Here is a 15879-nt window from a genome sequence, read left to right on the forward strand (position 1 = left end):
CAGGAGTATCAAGGGGACACAAACTCACTCTTTCCACTTCCCTTTCAATCTAGTGTCAAACAGCTCAGTTGGAGAAGCCAGCCCTTCAAAACATGTCTAGCATCATCTTAACCTTGTAGACAATAGTGCAAGATGGACCAGTCATTACAGCCTGAAGTTCACCACTCTGTGGACTCAAAACAGTGCCTCTAGAAAAAAAATCGAGATGTACAAAACTTGATCTCTCAAACTGGCTCAAAAAGCATTTTCAATACTTTTTGTCGTACAATATCTGTGGGGATTTTTTAAAAAACTGTTTAATGCATCAAGCGGTACACAGAGCATGTTATAAGGGACTGCAGATAATCTGATATACTTTTGATGTATTCATGAGAGACTGAAATAGCTAACTGTCCATTAAGAAAATGTCATGTTTATCTTAGAAGAGTGAAGGTAGTAGTTAAGCAGTTTCTGTGTATGATATATCTAAAAAAATCCACACAAACCTTTTTGCACCAAAACACAAACTTCTCCCACCCAAACTAAGTCTGAAGGTCTCCTTTTGAGACACTAAAATGACTTCGTATATCTCCTCAAACACCATGCCTCTAATGCTCTATTTACCGAAAAGACATGCCAGTAGGAAGAGGGATTCCCGACGGCAATGCCCTGGGTCTAAGTGATCATCTGTGGCCAGACTCCCAGATTGCTAGGAGCAGCCATGCTCCAGCCATTTGAGGCTATTAACATCAACTTTTTGACTCGAGTTTGGTTTTGATTTTTGTTACGAAAGTATTAGTGTGAAGGCATCCTTGTAAACCCTCCTCCCAAATGCATGGAGATGGTATCCTTCACCCGTAGCATCTTTTCTTGATTAACATGAAAGAGTAGCAGATTAAGTCACCCAATGCAAGGGATTGCTGGAAGTTTCAATTCTGAGAATCCAAAATTATTAATAGGATGACTTTCCTTTTGCAAATACATTAATCCATCCACCCATCCAGAGGACAGCTGCGATAAAATATTAAGCAGACAGGGAATTAAAAAATGACAACACTTCCACCCTCCATGGTAAAATCACTGAAGATCCCTGTATTCTCTTTTGCAAGTTTCTATTGTAATTAGTCAAATAGGTCAAAATCAATCGGAAGAAACCTGTGTCTCAAATCTGCATCCAAGGAAGACAGTACTTCAGCAAATGTTGGCTATATGTACTCTACGTTATTCCTCAAGTGAAGCTCTGTTCTTTTCAGCCTATATCAACTAGAAAGCTGTTGAGATAAGTGTCTTTTTCAGCAGTCCAAGTAACAGTGTACTGGATTTTAGTATCAACTCAGGGTTGCTGTAGAGTTCTGCAGATGCTACAACATGTTCCAAAATTGTTTAAATAATAAAAGTAGAGGAACTGTTCCAGAAAGTAGATTTACTGGTGAAATTATGCTAAACCATAAGCCTTTAAATATAGCTTTGGCCCTAGTCCAAACACAGGCATAAATGTTTGCAGGAGTGATGGTGTCCCTAGTCTGTTTGCCAGAAGCTGGGAATGAGTGACAGGGAATGGATCACTTGATGATTACCTGTTCATTCCCTCTAGGGCACCTGGCATTGGCCACTCTTGGAAGACTGGATATTGGGCTAGATAGACTTTTGGTCTGACCCAGTATGGCCGTTCCTATGAGTGGGGCTTGAGTGGTGGCCTTTGTAGACTCCTTTCATCAATCCATTAATAGTTACTAAAATTCTCAGTATTCCCTGTATGCAAGTGTGTATATTTTAAAAAAACTCAGTATAAAATTTACTAACTTGACTTCTTTCATTAGGTTTAGTTGTCACCCTCATATGCATGCAAGAGCATTTCATTTTGAATTCCAAAGTCTGTTCAACTTTCCAGCTGCACTGTAACACAGAATCTAGAGAATATACTGACTAAACATATCAGCACGGCTCACTGTTCAATAGATTCATATAATTTAGAAAAATATTTCAAAGTTTGAACAGTAAATAAGTACTGGATTTTTTGTTATACACCTCTACCTCGATATAACGCTGTCCTCGGAAGCCAAAAAATCTTACCGCGTTATAGGTGAAACCGCGTTATATCGAACTTGCTTTGATCCACCGGAGTGCGCAGCCCCGCCCTCTCGGAGCACTGCTTTACCGTGTTATATCCGAATTCGTGTTATATCGGGACACGTTATATCGGGGTAGAGGTGTAGGTGCTGGAATGTGTAATGCAATCAGTACAAAATATCAGTCAGAAAACTGTTATAAATACAACTAATTTTTCCAAAAAATATTTTATACAATAAAGGCTGACTTAAATAGGTAGCATGACCATGAGGTTAATTAATTATAAAGTGGAGAAAATTTATCTTCATAAATTTAAAAAAATGTTAAATACCATAATCTTTTAAATAAAAAATATAAGAGCATTATAGAAAGAATTGAGATTTTTCATAAATGCAACTATTCAACCACGCTTATAAACTAGAAATTGAAAGGTGCCCTGTGAAGGAAAGAGAAAAATTATTTCTTCTACTCTTTTTCCCCCTTTCTTTGTAATGTATAAAGAAAGTCTGAAAGTTGCAAGTTTTTTTTAACCTGAAAATCCTCAAGAATGTTAAGTCCTGTCCCTAGGATAAAAGTCAAGCAAGGGGGAAAAAAGGGTTTTAAAAACATTACGCCTTTATACATCAGAAAGCAAAATATAAATAAATAAATAAATACAAGCATGCAGCATAAACCTGTGTTTCTTCTGCAAGTCACCTTTAGGGTATCGGTATAGAACAGATTTTAGTTTTCATTACTAGCTTCTGTCATAACATTTATTCAGCACCTTCCTTACAAACATATCCAAGTAATTATTTCATTATAAAACTTAGTACTTACACAGTGCCTTCCATTTTCAAAACATTGTACAAACACATACCAAGCAATCATATCCAAGAGTCCCCAAACTGCTCCACAAAGCAGCAGATTAGAAAGTGATATTGCAGCAACAGCAGGGTGAATAAAAATTGGATTTTTATTGTTAAATTAGGTTTTTCTTTTTAAAAATAAATTTATTTAAAATGGAATCTGAATTTAATATAATATATATATTAAGGCCTAAACTTATTAAAATCTCTTAGAACATTTAAGTAAAAAAAATAAATATGCTGAATTCATTAGCCTCTATCAAAAACTTTAGAATTAAAGGCTGCTTTTCTATAGATAGAAAAAAATCAGAGGAAAAACATCTAAATTTGGAGGTCAACCTTTATAAATATGGCACAATAGTATAAATAAGAAATATATCATTCACTATTTTCTAACATACTAAAAATGTACAATTAATATGTATCTGAAAATACTAAACTATATCATTGCTTAAATAAATGTATATAGCGATAGGGTACCCTCCTAGGTAACAAAAAGATGTACCATATCTAATGTAAAGGCTCTGTTTAGTTGTAAATCAGTATGTTATAATGGTTCTCAACCATTGAGAATACACCTTTCTTTAAAAAAGAAGTGAATTACAAATGGAAAAGTTGATTAAAATTGATTATTTAAATCAAGGCTTTCCACTTGGCGATTTAAATCAATCCACACTGAGAAACTCTAGACTAACGTGGGAGCCATTAAGCACCCAGCAATAACTCAATCACAGCCTTTGTCGTTCAAATCTATTTTATCAAGGAAAAGTAATGTCAGCCAAAACACAAGGCTGGGAGAAATCTGCTTTGAAAACAGTAGCACTACTTGAAATCTTGAACCATAACCTAGACAGTCAGTAGAGTATGGTAAAAAAATGTGGTTCAGATTCTGACCAAAAAAGCCATATCTATGCACCTGTGGACAAGACAGGGGAAGGGGAAGAAAGGAAATGTTTACACTGTTGTTAGTAGAATTGCGTACAATGCCCACATCAGCCTGTTGTAGGACTCAGACTCACATTCACATTCATGTGGACCTTTTTGCTGAGACTACTAACAGGAGTAATGACTTCTTTGTTTCTTTTCTAAACACTAGAATACACTTCCCCCTACACGGAGTTAGTGTCCATTTTTTATCCTCTTTTTAGATGAGTTTCACTGAGCCTTTGCACATGTCTCTCTTCCCTCACAGTTATTTAAACTAGCATCCACCCTTTTTTGGAACCCCTTCCCTTGCTCAGATACCCTCATCAGCCATCCAAAGTTTCAGGTTACTAGAGAAGCTGATTTTGCTTCTTCCATATCACTCTCAAACCCAACAGTTCTCATTAACTGTCACTAAGCCAACAGAACTGCTTCTCTTCTCAGTCTGTTTGCCCCTTCCCTCCTGTTTTTATTATTCTTCCTTCTGTCTGTATGCCTCATTCACCTCTGCTCTTTCACATTTGTATAGTCTTCCTCCCCTGCTAAAGGAAGAGAATCATACCTATATTCCAGCACACAGATCATCTCTTGTGGCATTGGCATGCACAAACTGAATTAATCTCCACAGTTCATCTTCAGGTTCAAATGTAATAGGATAGGACAAGCCCACACTGGAGCAAGGCAAAAAAGAGTTAATGATCTCCCCTGGAAACAGGAGCTAACATTTACCCTGTCCCACAACACCTGCCAGAAACAATAAGTCTAGAGGGAGGGCCTCTAACTGAAGGAAATAAAACAAAAGAAAGCAGGCTTCAGAACTGGGTCTCCCTGACAGAAGGATTTTGGGTATAAAGCAGAGAGGTGCCGGCTGAGCAGCCAAACCTAGAGGAAAGGGTTGGACTGGTCATTCTACTAAACAAATAGTCAAACCACCGGAAGGCAATGAGTTTTGACCATATACTGAACATGTAGACTGTTTTGGAACAAATCAACTGGAAGAGTCACGTATTCACATATGTTCTGTTCAGGAGCACAAGAGGAATTCTCTCCAGGTTTACAAATTAACAAAAAGAGAGATACAGGAGGTAGAATAGTACACAGGTCTCACAACCTTACACCAAGTTTGAAGTTTCTGTAGACTTTTACATGCAACTCTCGAACTTTTTACACTATGAAATGGAATACATTATATTGTTAGCTTCTGTACTAGTTGTTTAGGGAAGCTCAGCGGATCCCAAAGTTTATTACAATTATTTTTGCAGTCTTCGAAAAGGCTTAGAAAGTTTGTAAGCACTGCAAACTTGGCAGTCTTTGTGACAACCTTGAAAAGCATGGACTGTTCCAAATTTTACAACACTAATTATTAACTTCTTAATGACATTTGATTTCCCTATCCCAGAAAAAAAGAAAACTTATATTGCTGACAATTATGCACTTATATTCAAGAAACTGTTCACACTATTTTAGAACTGCTTTGACTAAAGTATGAACAGTTACTTAATATACAGTTACAGTAATAATCAGGTACAAGTTATTGTTGCTGTGGCAGAAACCATAATAATATGCAAAGCTTAACCACATGCTACAAAGCTAAAACAGTAGTTATACTTTAACAAAAACTTGTTTTCTAACATCTTTCAGACAACTTTTTTATTAGTGAGCATCTAATTCTAAATCATAATTGTTAAAACCATTTTGCTGTGCAATATTACTAAATACCTAAACAGATTTTACCAGATATTACATTTGTTAACAAATACAAGGTTCCAATTACCATCAATTACTGACAGCTTACTGTTACATTGTATTTTAAAACACACTGTACAAGACACCAACCTAGTATGTTATCCCCTATCTTAAAGTCACTTTAAATTTTCCAAAGGCATAATTCAGTTCTACCTTTTATTATGAGTGGTTTCCAAATATTTTTTGTTCCAATTTAATTATAAAACAGATAGTTAAAATCAGTGTGATCCCTAGCATAGACACAGTTATACTGGTAGAAAGGTGCTGATAGAAGTATTGCCTATTTCACAAGTTTATGAAAATAAGCCACACCGACATGAGCCCCCTACATACTGGTATAACTCTCTACACTAAAGGATTGCACTGATTTAACTTGATCTGTTTCTAAACTGACAATTAAATTGATACAAAAACGAAATGTGACAAATCCTAAAAGATCTCTGGACACAGCACGAGAAATTTGTCTTTGGACATCAAGCAATCATAACAACCTGACCAAAAACGGGGAACAGAGAGCAGATTGCTTTCAAGAGATGTACGTTATTCACTTTTCCTTTCTCTCTGTTAACTACCTTAAAATGCCTTATTTAAGTTTAGCTTATGGAAGACATAAACCCAGATAGTAAGTGAATAGTTATTTCCTGTTTTTAATCAATCTTACTTTTAAGATTAATGTTGTATGGGTAATTTCAGGCAGAGGTCCCCAAAAAGAAGAGAACCTTGTAACCTGCAAGGAGAAGTACTGAAGAGTAAACACTTTCCGGAAACTACACCATCCTCTGATTCTTGGTCAAGGGGCACTAACAAATGTGTCATCTCACAGACATGTTCACCTGCTACAGCCAGATGGTAACACAAGGGGGAAAGCCAAAAGACCAAGCAAGACATTGAGTTGGAGTGGTATTGGTCACAATGTTATATAAAGCAGAGTTTCTCAAACTAGGGTCCGCGGACTACTCCTGGGGTTCGCAAGTCATGTCTGGGGCCGTCAGCCCCGCTGATCATCAACTCCCCCTCCCAGTGCCTCCTGCACGCCATGGAACAGCTGTTCAGCAGCGAGTGGGAGGCACTGGGAGGGAGGGGAGGGGAGGGGAGGAGCAGGGAGGAGGTGCGCTCGGGGGAGGGGGCGGAAAGAAGCAGGGAAGAGGAGGGGCAGGGGTGGGGCTTTGGGGGAAGGGGTGGAATGGGGGCAGAGCCTGGGGCTGAACAGGGGACTTGGGGGTCTGCGAAAAATTTTAAATCGAAATGGGTGTCCTCGGGTTGCTAAAGTTTGAGAACCACTGATATAAAGTGGTTTAAGTTGAAGAAATACCGGGCTTCTGGATACATCCTCCTCTACATGCAAGCCTGCTGGCTATTCAAGATAACAGTAGTTATGCAAATGAATAGAGGGGATTATATTCACTTATACTTCTACCGTACTTTAAATTCTTTTAAGTTTTTACTCTAATAAAATTATGCAGCTTCTGTCCCAAACTGAAAGAAGAGGTACATGAAGGTGAATTCCCACACTCATGAAAGAAAGAGATGGATGGAAGAATACTGAGACACTATAAAACAAATGGACCATATTATACCCTCCATTTCCATTGGTGGAAGGGTAAAGGGACACAACAGATCCCATCCCAGGGAGATCTGCCTTTGTGCTGTCATTTATCCAACCCTATCATTTCTCTAACTCGGTAGAAGCTCTTTGAGCTTCTGAGACAAGGGCAAATAAATACTGGAGTCCAATCAAAGGCTACAGAGCCTAGTATCCTCCCAGGTCTATGGAGGCTGGTATCTTGGAGTATGTCTACACTGCACAGTTGTCGCCAAAACTTGTCTTTCGCAGGTATTTAAACCCCCACCTGCCCACGAAAGACAAAAGTTTTGCCAACCCAAGCAACAGTGTGAACGCAGGTATGTCAGCAGGAACGCTCTCCTGCCAACAAAGCTTATGCCACTCGCGGGGCTGGAAGTATTTTGTCGGCAAAAGTGCCGAAAAAATACCGCAAAAGTGTCAACACAGCCTTGTCGCTAAAAGCTGCGTAGGGTAGACAAACCCTTAGTGGTGTTGAAGAGCCTGAAAAAGCTCCAGGGTCAGGAAATACTTTAGCACATACACTCCTACCTGACTGGAATGCAGGGAAAGACATAAAAGGATACTCAATGCAGGATAAGCACTGAGCAGGTAAAAGAGCCAGAACAGCAGGTGAAGAGATAAAGCTCCTACAGAAAGCTCATTCATTGAAATAACTAACTGGAAGATTATAAGTAGGGCAAGCTAAGAATGAGAGGAGGTGGCATGCAATCACGAGTTGGAGGGGGGAGGGGTATTGGTTTGCACAGCTATCCAATACTAATCTCTTAGGGACCAACATCATTTCAAGCTCAAGAGTAGGACTGCGCAGATGATATATTGCATTTATCTCAATATAAAATTCTAATAATTGGTAGGCAAAAACTGATAAATAATCAGGAGAAGGCACAGAATGAGAATAAGGAAATCTGGGCTCTGTTCCCAACTTTGCAACAGACTTGTTATGGGGAAATGGACAAGACACAACCTCAGTTTCCCTATTGGTTAGGTAAGTATAGTATTTATTAACAGAATTAGAATTCAAAACAAATAGGTGAAGAGAATGATTTGAGCCATTCCTATCATGTGATTTTCAGTTCATAGGAAAAGATTAAACATTTACATTTTGAAGTAGACTAAAGTATTTCAATTACTGACAATGAAAGTTCAAATGAAATCAGTCAGAACTCCATTGTCAATACATAAAAAAAAATGTTTTAAATATAACGAGTGTTAAACTAATAAAATATAAAAAGGAAATTTTCACATGACTTAGTGGTATCCTAAATTATTTCTGAAAGTCATTCATACCAACAGTAATATTAAAGAAGGCACAAAGGCATAATCATTATATTCATGCTGTACACACATCAAAAGCTAAACTTTGTGATTCCAATATGACTTTAGTGACAAACACAAATAGGATGAACAAACTTATTTTTTTCCACCTTTGCTTGCAAGCAATAAACTAGTATGCACAGTGAGAAAAATGAAATATCTGCCACCAGCTCTGAATCAGCATAGGCTATCCTCAACACAAAAGTAGATCTGAACTAGCTTGTGCATCTACACGCAGACTTATCAGTCTGATCTCTTTTTTAAAAATTAATTTATCCTTCATTAACCTCAAACAGCAGATTTACTGAAATAAAAAATTCTTAAATGACTGGATAGAACCTTGTGTGGGCCCTCTCCTGTATGGGTGAATTTCATCTTAAGAAAATAGCTTACATGGCCAAGAACGAGGCTTGAAAAAATCTCAACCAAAACAAATAGAAAATGTGGACTAGCAAGTGGTTTGAAGAGCTACTGACTCTTTCACAGGAAAAAAGGGAGACAGGGAGCAGAGTGATTGGAGAGAGAAGCTGACAGGCAGGAAAACCTGTCCAAACTATGGAGAAAAGCAGTAGTAACTTCTCAGCCCGGGAAAAAGGAAGCCCTGCAAAGAGGTTTCTGAAGGATGTGTATAGAGGGTATCAGAGGGGTAGCCATGTTAGTCTGAATCTGTAAAAAGCAACAGAGGGTCCTGTGGCACCCTTAAGACTAACAGAAGTATTGGGAGCATAAGCTTTTGTGGGTAAGAACCTCACTGAAGAAGTGAGGTTCTTACCCACGAAAGCTTATGCTCCCAATACTTCTGTTAGTCTTAAGGGTGCCACAGGACCCTCTGTTGCTTTGTATAGAGGGTGTACTCCTGGGGGAATTCTGCATCACTGCGCAATGCAAAAATCTTCCAGAAATCAATGTTGTGCATGCAGAATTTCCTTTCCCCCCACAGAAATGGGCTGCAGTGCTGCTGGCCACCATTAGGGGCAGCTAGACCTGGCAGAGCCCAGTTCACACCTAGAAGACACTGCCGGGGGTTGAGGAGGAGGAGCTGGAGGGTTCCCAGCAGCTGCAGTTCCCTGCACCCCCTGAGGGAAGGAGACAGCAGCACAAAGGAAACTCCAAGCAAGCCTGGGACCAAGCATCAGGCTGTTTCTCCCTCTGGATCCCTGAGCTCTGAGAGGTAGGGGGGCAGGTGTGAGTATCTCGGCAAGAGGGGGCCCCATGGCTGGGCTCTGGGGGGGGAGGAATTGTGAGTATCTGGCCCCCCAGCTAGGCTCTGCAGGGAGGTGGGGCAGAGAAACAGGAACTGGGTTGTCATAAGGGTTTCTTTAACTCTCTACTCCTGGGGGAATTTGTGTGTGTGTCTGTATTGTTACAGACATACTTGCTGACAGATATTTTGAAATAAATTACCAAAATAACTAAAACTGGCATGATTATGTAATGTTATTTTGACAAATAAAATTTGCAGAATTTTAAAATACTGTGCGCAGAAGTTTTATTTTTTTGGTGCAGAATTCCCCCAGGAGTAAAGGTGGAGAAGTCTGAATATAAGTTAAACATGCACAGCATGAAGGGAGAGGGAAACGGCACATGTTTTTGAGTTGTTGAGGCTAGCAGGCTCTATCCTTAAAATAATAGATGTTGGGTAAATTTAAATTCTAATAAAAAACCAAGATTAAGATCTATACAGTACAGACTATATAGGACACTGATAAAGGTGTTCGTAAATTTCTGCTTAGATTTAATGATAGTTTAATTGTTTTGAGATTTTAGGTTATAACTTTATAATAAACTCTATCTGGTCTATTTTCATTGATTTCTGATCGTTGATGGTTATTGTGGTCCTACAATGGGGATTTTTTTTTTATTTCATTTTGGATTTAAAATGTTGATATGTATTACTTTCCCAGTAACTACAATTTATTTTCATTTTTATTTGCATTTGTTGAGTCAAATTTCACTGCAACAGTTGCATTTTATATGACAACATACTCATTTTAGGCCCTGATCCTGTAAGCTCCTATGTATGTACAGATGCCTGTTCCCCTGCAGAGTATCACTGGCTTCAATAGAGCTCTGAGTAGGCCTAGCGAGTTCTGTCTATGTGCATGAGTTTGTAGGATCAAGGCCTTAGTGATTTCTCTGATTCTAATATAAAAAGAAAACATCTCTGCAATAAAAAGATTCCACCACATGTGAAGATGGTTATTTATGATTATAAACATTTTATAACTTTAGTTTATCTATTCTTTGTTCTATTTTCTAAGTTTTTTCAATACTGGAACCTAGACATTAATTGCAAGAGTTTCTTTATCATCCCTCATAATGAGCACTGTACAAATGAAATCAGCACCCATTATACAGTTCATATTCTTTACAACATTGCCACCAAGATAAAAACCCTTGTGACGACACAAGACAAGGTCTGTAAAACACCAAATTCCATACTTCGTTTGCCTCAAAACCATGAGCATTTCAGAAAATATTTAGTTCCATGACAATAACATTTCTACTATATATTTTAGATAACTAGTTACTGCTTTCATGTGTGTACCCAGTAAGTTATATTTATGGAAACATGTATCTTTTCTATTCTCTAACAAGTAGTCTACATTGTATGGAAAAGACATAAATCAAAATAGAAAATTAAGTTAAACCACACATTAAAAGTAATTTAAGAGGTACTAAACGGGAAATCATTCCACAGTGGCACATTAATTGTTTGAAAGCTGTGACACTACACAATGAAGATATTCTTTTCCAAAACTATTGATTTATTTTGGTATCACTAAATGGATGAGAGACTGAGATGTGCTCAGTTTTAAAAAATTACATTTTAAATTAAGAATTGTTTCCTGGGGAGGGGTTTAGCAATATATCCAATTTTCAATGAGTATTCTATAGATTACCCATTGCAGAGAAATTTAGCATTCATGAACCACTCTACCTCACTACTTTACTTTTAAAAAGGGCATTCATATTTTTACAGATATGATTACACTATCTCCTTAGAAACTAAAAAATAATATTTTCCCCTACTAATTTTGTTCTAATCCATTTTACCAGCAACTATTTTATTGCTGTGTTTTGAAGGAAGCCAAAATTAACATAGCTGTTTTGTTTAGCCCCAACTACAACTTACACAGCATCTTATTATGCCCAAATATTTTTGGACAGCGTGGAATTGCGGGGCTTGGGAGCCAAAGTGAGTCCCCCAATTGTGGAGCAAATTTTAATAGCAATACTAATCATAGCCTTATTTTATAAAGGTATTTTTCTAATCCTTTTATTTGATAAAATAGCCTTAAATATGGAAAATGTTCACTAAGTTTGGAAGTATGTCATGGTAATTTTTCTTAACAATCCCTGGTTATTCAGTCTCACCAGACATACATACACAGAGTTTATTTTTGATGCCTGTGGATTCTGTAGCCATGCATTGCCCAGTTTTGCAGAGCCCTAAAGAATCATTTCTATGCCACCCCAAAAATCCTTAAATTGGCTATGAAGCATCAGATAAGCACATGCAAGAATGTCTGATATATATACACAAACATTCAGTCAAGCCAGAAAAGGAACACAATACAATATTGTGGCACTCTGAGCCTCAAAACAGCACCCTGGAACCTCCATATTCACCACTGTCATATAATTATGATATGTCATGTATAAAGTATGCCTTGTGAGGTATCATTTTTAAAGTCTTGATCTGTTGAACATGAATATTCCATTGGATTGTATGTGCTATCATTGTATGCAAAGCTATGAAGTTTTGCTATGTGTGTGTGCTACTGAAATATGTTGTGAGGTTGGGAAAACCCACAACCAGCCTTTCAGGTACAACAATGGAATAGCCAGACAGGCTGATGCTCCAGTAAAGGGAATCCACTTTCCCAACAACCATCCCAGAAGACTTCTCAGAGAGAGCATGTAGACAATGGAGAATGCTTAACCAATGGGGGTGGATTCTCCCACATCACAAGCATAGATCTTTCCAGCAAGCTAGAAGAAACTATAAAGAGAGGAAGTGACATCATGACTTGGCCTCCCTCTCCCCACAACTCAACACCTAGAAGCATATCTGGAGGACAAAGACTTTAAACTGGGGGAAGGTGGTCCCAGACTGGAGGAAAGTCTCAGCCTGTGTATTGAAGAACTATACCATCTGCCAGGGTTAGACACTGCTTGATTCAAATCCTGTTTAGTTTATAGAACTTAGACTGACATTTATTTTATTTCTTAGGTAACCAACTTTGATCTTTACACTTGCTACTTATAATTACTTAAAATCTATCTTTCTGTAGTCAATAAATCTGTTTTACATTTTACCTCAAACAGTGTGTTTTGGTTGAATTGATTGGGAAATCTCAGCTCAGTTTACAAAGGCTAGTGTGTGTCCTCAACATCAAGGGAGAGAGAGACTGGGTAATGAACTTACACTGATCAGTCTTCTGACCAGGGCAAAATGGTACAGCTCTGGGGTGCAAGGCTGGGAAGCTGGGGGCACATGGCTGGAGCCTCTCTATTGCTGGTTCATGATTGGCTGGGAGAAGCATTCCTGTAACTCAGTTGGGGGTGTCCTTGCCTGTAGATGTCTGTGTAAGTACAGTATCTTTCAGAGGTTTATAGCTTGCCAACAGCACATCAGAAGGGATACCCCAGGTTGATGGGATGGGATAGAGGGTTCCGTCCCACAATTCAGATTGCACCCTGGCAACCCTGTCACAACTATATTTTAGTAGATCACGTAACAGTAAGTCATTTTAAATAATCTCTGAAATAGAGAGGTTTTATATACACACACAATCGATTATGGGTGTACTCGAAATATGTAGTTCTAATTAAGAAGTTAGAGAATGTTCCACATAGGTTTTCAACAATGTAGAAGTCAGGTCAAATGTTTAATCTAAAAGCCTTAAATAGCCAGAAATATTTCATAATAAAATTGCTGACTGATTTAAGGTTTTGTTTTTAAAAAATAATTATTTTCTCTTCCACTTTTAAAGCAAAATAGTAAATTAGAAATTCACTTTTAGAACTAGAGAGTGCAGCACACAAGTCATGACAGTTCACAAAATGTTATTTCCTGGGTTTGTCTACACTTAAAACACTGCGGCAGTGCAGCTGCACCACTGTAGCGCTTCAGTGAAGACACTACCTACATCGACAGGAGGGGTTCCTCAGTCAGCATAGGTACTTCACCTTCCTGAGATGTGATAGCCAGTTCTACAAGAGAATTCTCCCATAGATCTAAGTGCCTACACCAGGGTTGGAGGGTTTAACTGCATCGCTCAGGGGTGTGGATTTTTCACACCCTTGAGCAACAGTTATACTGACCTAATTTCCTAATGTAGAACAGGCCCTCCTAGTCCCAGAATAGGGTTTAACATGATTGGCTTTATACAGAAAGATGAATTACTTCAGATTACTATGACCCTTCCTACCTGCCCTCAACCTGAGAGATCACATCTTGAGAAATTTCTGCAAGATGTCAAAAAGCAAATCCCCATTCAATTTGACTGTATTTTCTCAATAAATTGTACAATAGCCTTGTTAGAGGAACATTTTTAAAAGAACAAGCTTAAAGTATATGTAGAAATAAAAGCTTTTTCAAATGAACACCTGGTAGATCGGACTAAGCTTACAAAAAATAAACTGCACCCATACAATATGACATAAAAGATAATGAGGAGACTAGCCAGGAATATGAGAACATTCACTTTGAGCACCATCTTTATATTTTTCTTATTTGCTTCTGAAAAGTTAATGCCCCAAAAGGAAAGTACAGCATCAATGTGATAAAGACTAAGACAAAAAACAGGCTTTAAATTAAGATTTGTCTATAGACTAATGAGCAGTAGGATTTTTCAAACCACATGCTCCAGTCCAGGTCTGCTTTTGTCTACCTCCTCTTATGCTACAGAGAAAGCAGTTTAAGACATGCTAAAGCTGATAAATTACCAACAAAAAAAAAAACATTCAAATTGCATTATCTTCCTGTGGGAAAAAATATGGAGGGCATCACTAACAAGTTATGCTAGCTGCAGAAATAGCAAGAAAAAGCTTGAAAATACAGCTATGCAAGCTGAAGTCCTGTAATATATAATGGAATACTAAACTGTTAAAAACTGTTTTGACTATTGTTATCAGGTATATATGGCCTACTCATCTTCTCTCTAAAACTGCCCAAAATTCTTTCCTACAATATTTCACAACTTGTTTTCTTGAACTTTGGTCTCGTGCAACTGGCTCATTTCAGCCACTGAACACACACTTCCTATTTTCTTTTCTTTCCAGTTCACCTTGTACTACTTCTTGCCCAAAAGTTCAAATACATTCACGTGGTCTGTAATCCTTCCTACTTTAGAATATCTTTCATGCTTCATAAATGTAGAAATGGTGTTCCCCCAACTCGTCCCTCAAGTAACATAAATCCTTTAACTAATTGCATCTTCCTAGTTTTCAATACAAATGTTTTTAGAAGTAAAATCTTATATTTGTTTTGGAAACAAGTGCATTTGCTTCCACATAAACATAGTTTTAAAAATACTGTAGAACCAAGTACAATCTACAGCTGTTTCCACATTTTTAAAATAGCAGTAGAGTTAATATTTAGAACAGTCAGAAATGAGTAGCCTGACCTTCTGGAGACCACATTACCCATCTAAATGACCATCATAATCCAAGTTGAAGAAATAGTACATATCAGAACTCATTCTTCAATAAATTAACTTTAGGGCAATAATCTTAAATTCTCTTGTAACTGTGCAGCAGTCACAACAAGAGCTCCTCAGTGAATTCATCTTAAGGGGGTTTGCAAAGCTACAGATGACTAGAAACTCTTTCTTACACGGAGATATGGGTGCAATTTCATTAATCCCAACATGAAGTACATCATTGAAGAAGATTAATAGTCATTGCCATGTTTCATTTTTGCTCATTAGACTATTCTACCTACCTTTACTACATTTACTGTAGTATAAACACACATCAGGAAAAATAGGGTTGATAAACAAACACACACACACACACACCCCATAACTTGTAGACTGTTTGACAAAACAGTGCAGATTAAAATGTAGACTTCTAAATTTATACAATTTAACTTTATTTTGTGTTTGGTAGTATTTTTCATCCAAACTGCATACCCTCCATGCCTGATGGAGCGTGCACACACACACACACACACAAAACCACCAATAGTTACAGTTATTAATCAATATATTAGCTGGAAGTTAAATAGTACCAGATTTCTGAAATTGAAGTTTTTCACCTGCATTTAACATTACTTCTGAAGTTCAAAAAAAATATGCCCAGCCAAGTGTAATCACATCATTGTCCCTGGCAAAAAGACTTATTAACTGAGAACTCTACAAAGTGAGGACAAACTTGTAAAAAAAATTTAAACTTCAAAAGTCT

At 37.7% G+C, this 15879-nt stretch overlaps 1 protein-coding gene across 9 annotated transcripts in view; it reads right to left on the reverse strand.

Annotated features, from left to right (window-relative positions):
• The window catches only part of HIPK3 (homeodomain interacting protein kinase 3), a 141188-nt gene that overhangs the window by 121826 nt on the left and 3483 nt on the right, over nucleotides 1-15879 (reverse strand). The window contains exon 1 of one of the 9 annotated variants that reach the window (XM_054028144.1): nucleotides 4384-4404. The exons of 7 other annotated variants lie outside the window; for them this stretch is intronic. The gene's annotated coding sequence lies outside the window, so the exon portion shown is untranslated. Of the gene's footprint in view, nucleotides 1-2052; nucleotides 2106-4383; nucleotides 4405-15879 lie in introns of those variants that run through there. One more of the 9 variants, XM_054028143.1, reaches the window with a different exon arrangement.

The sequence above is a fragment of the Malaclemys terrapin genome, chromosome 4 (assembly GCF_027887155.1).
Source record: "Malaclemys terrapin pileata isolate rMalTer1 chromosome 4, rMalTer1.hap1, whole genome shotgun sequence".
Lineage (NCBI taxonomy): Eukaryota > Metazoa > Chordata > Testudines > Emydidae > Malaclemys > Malaclemys terrapin.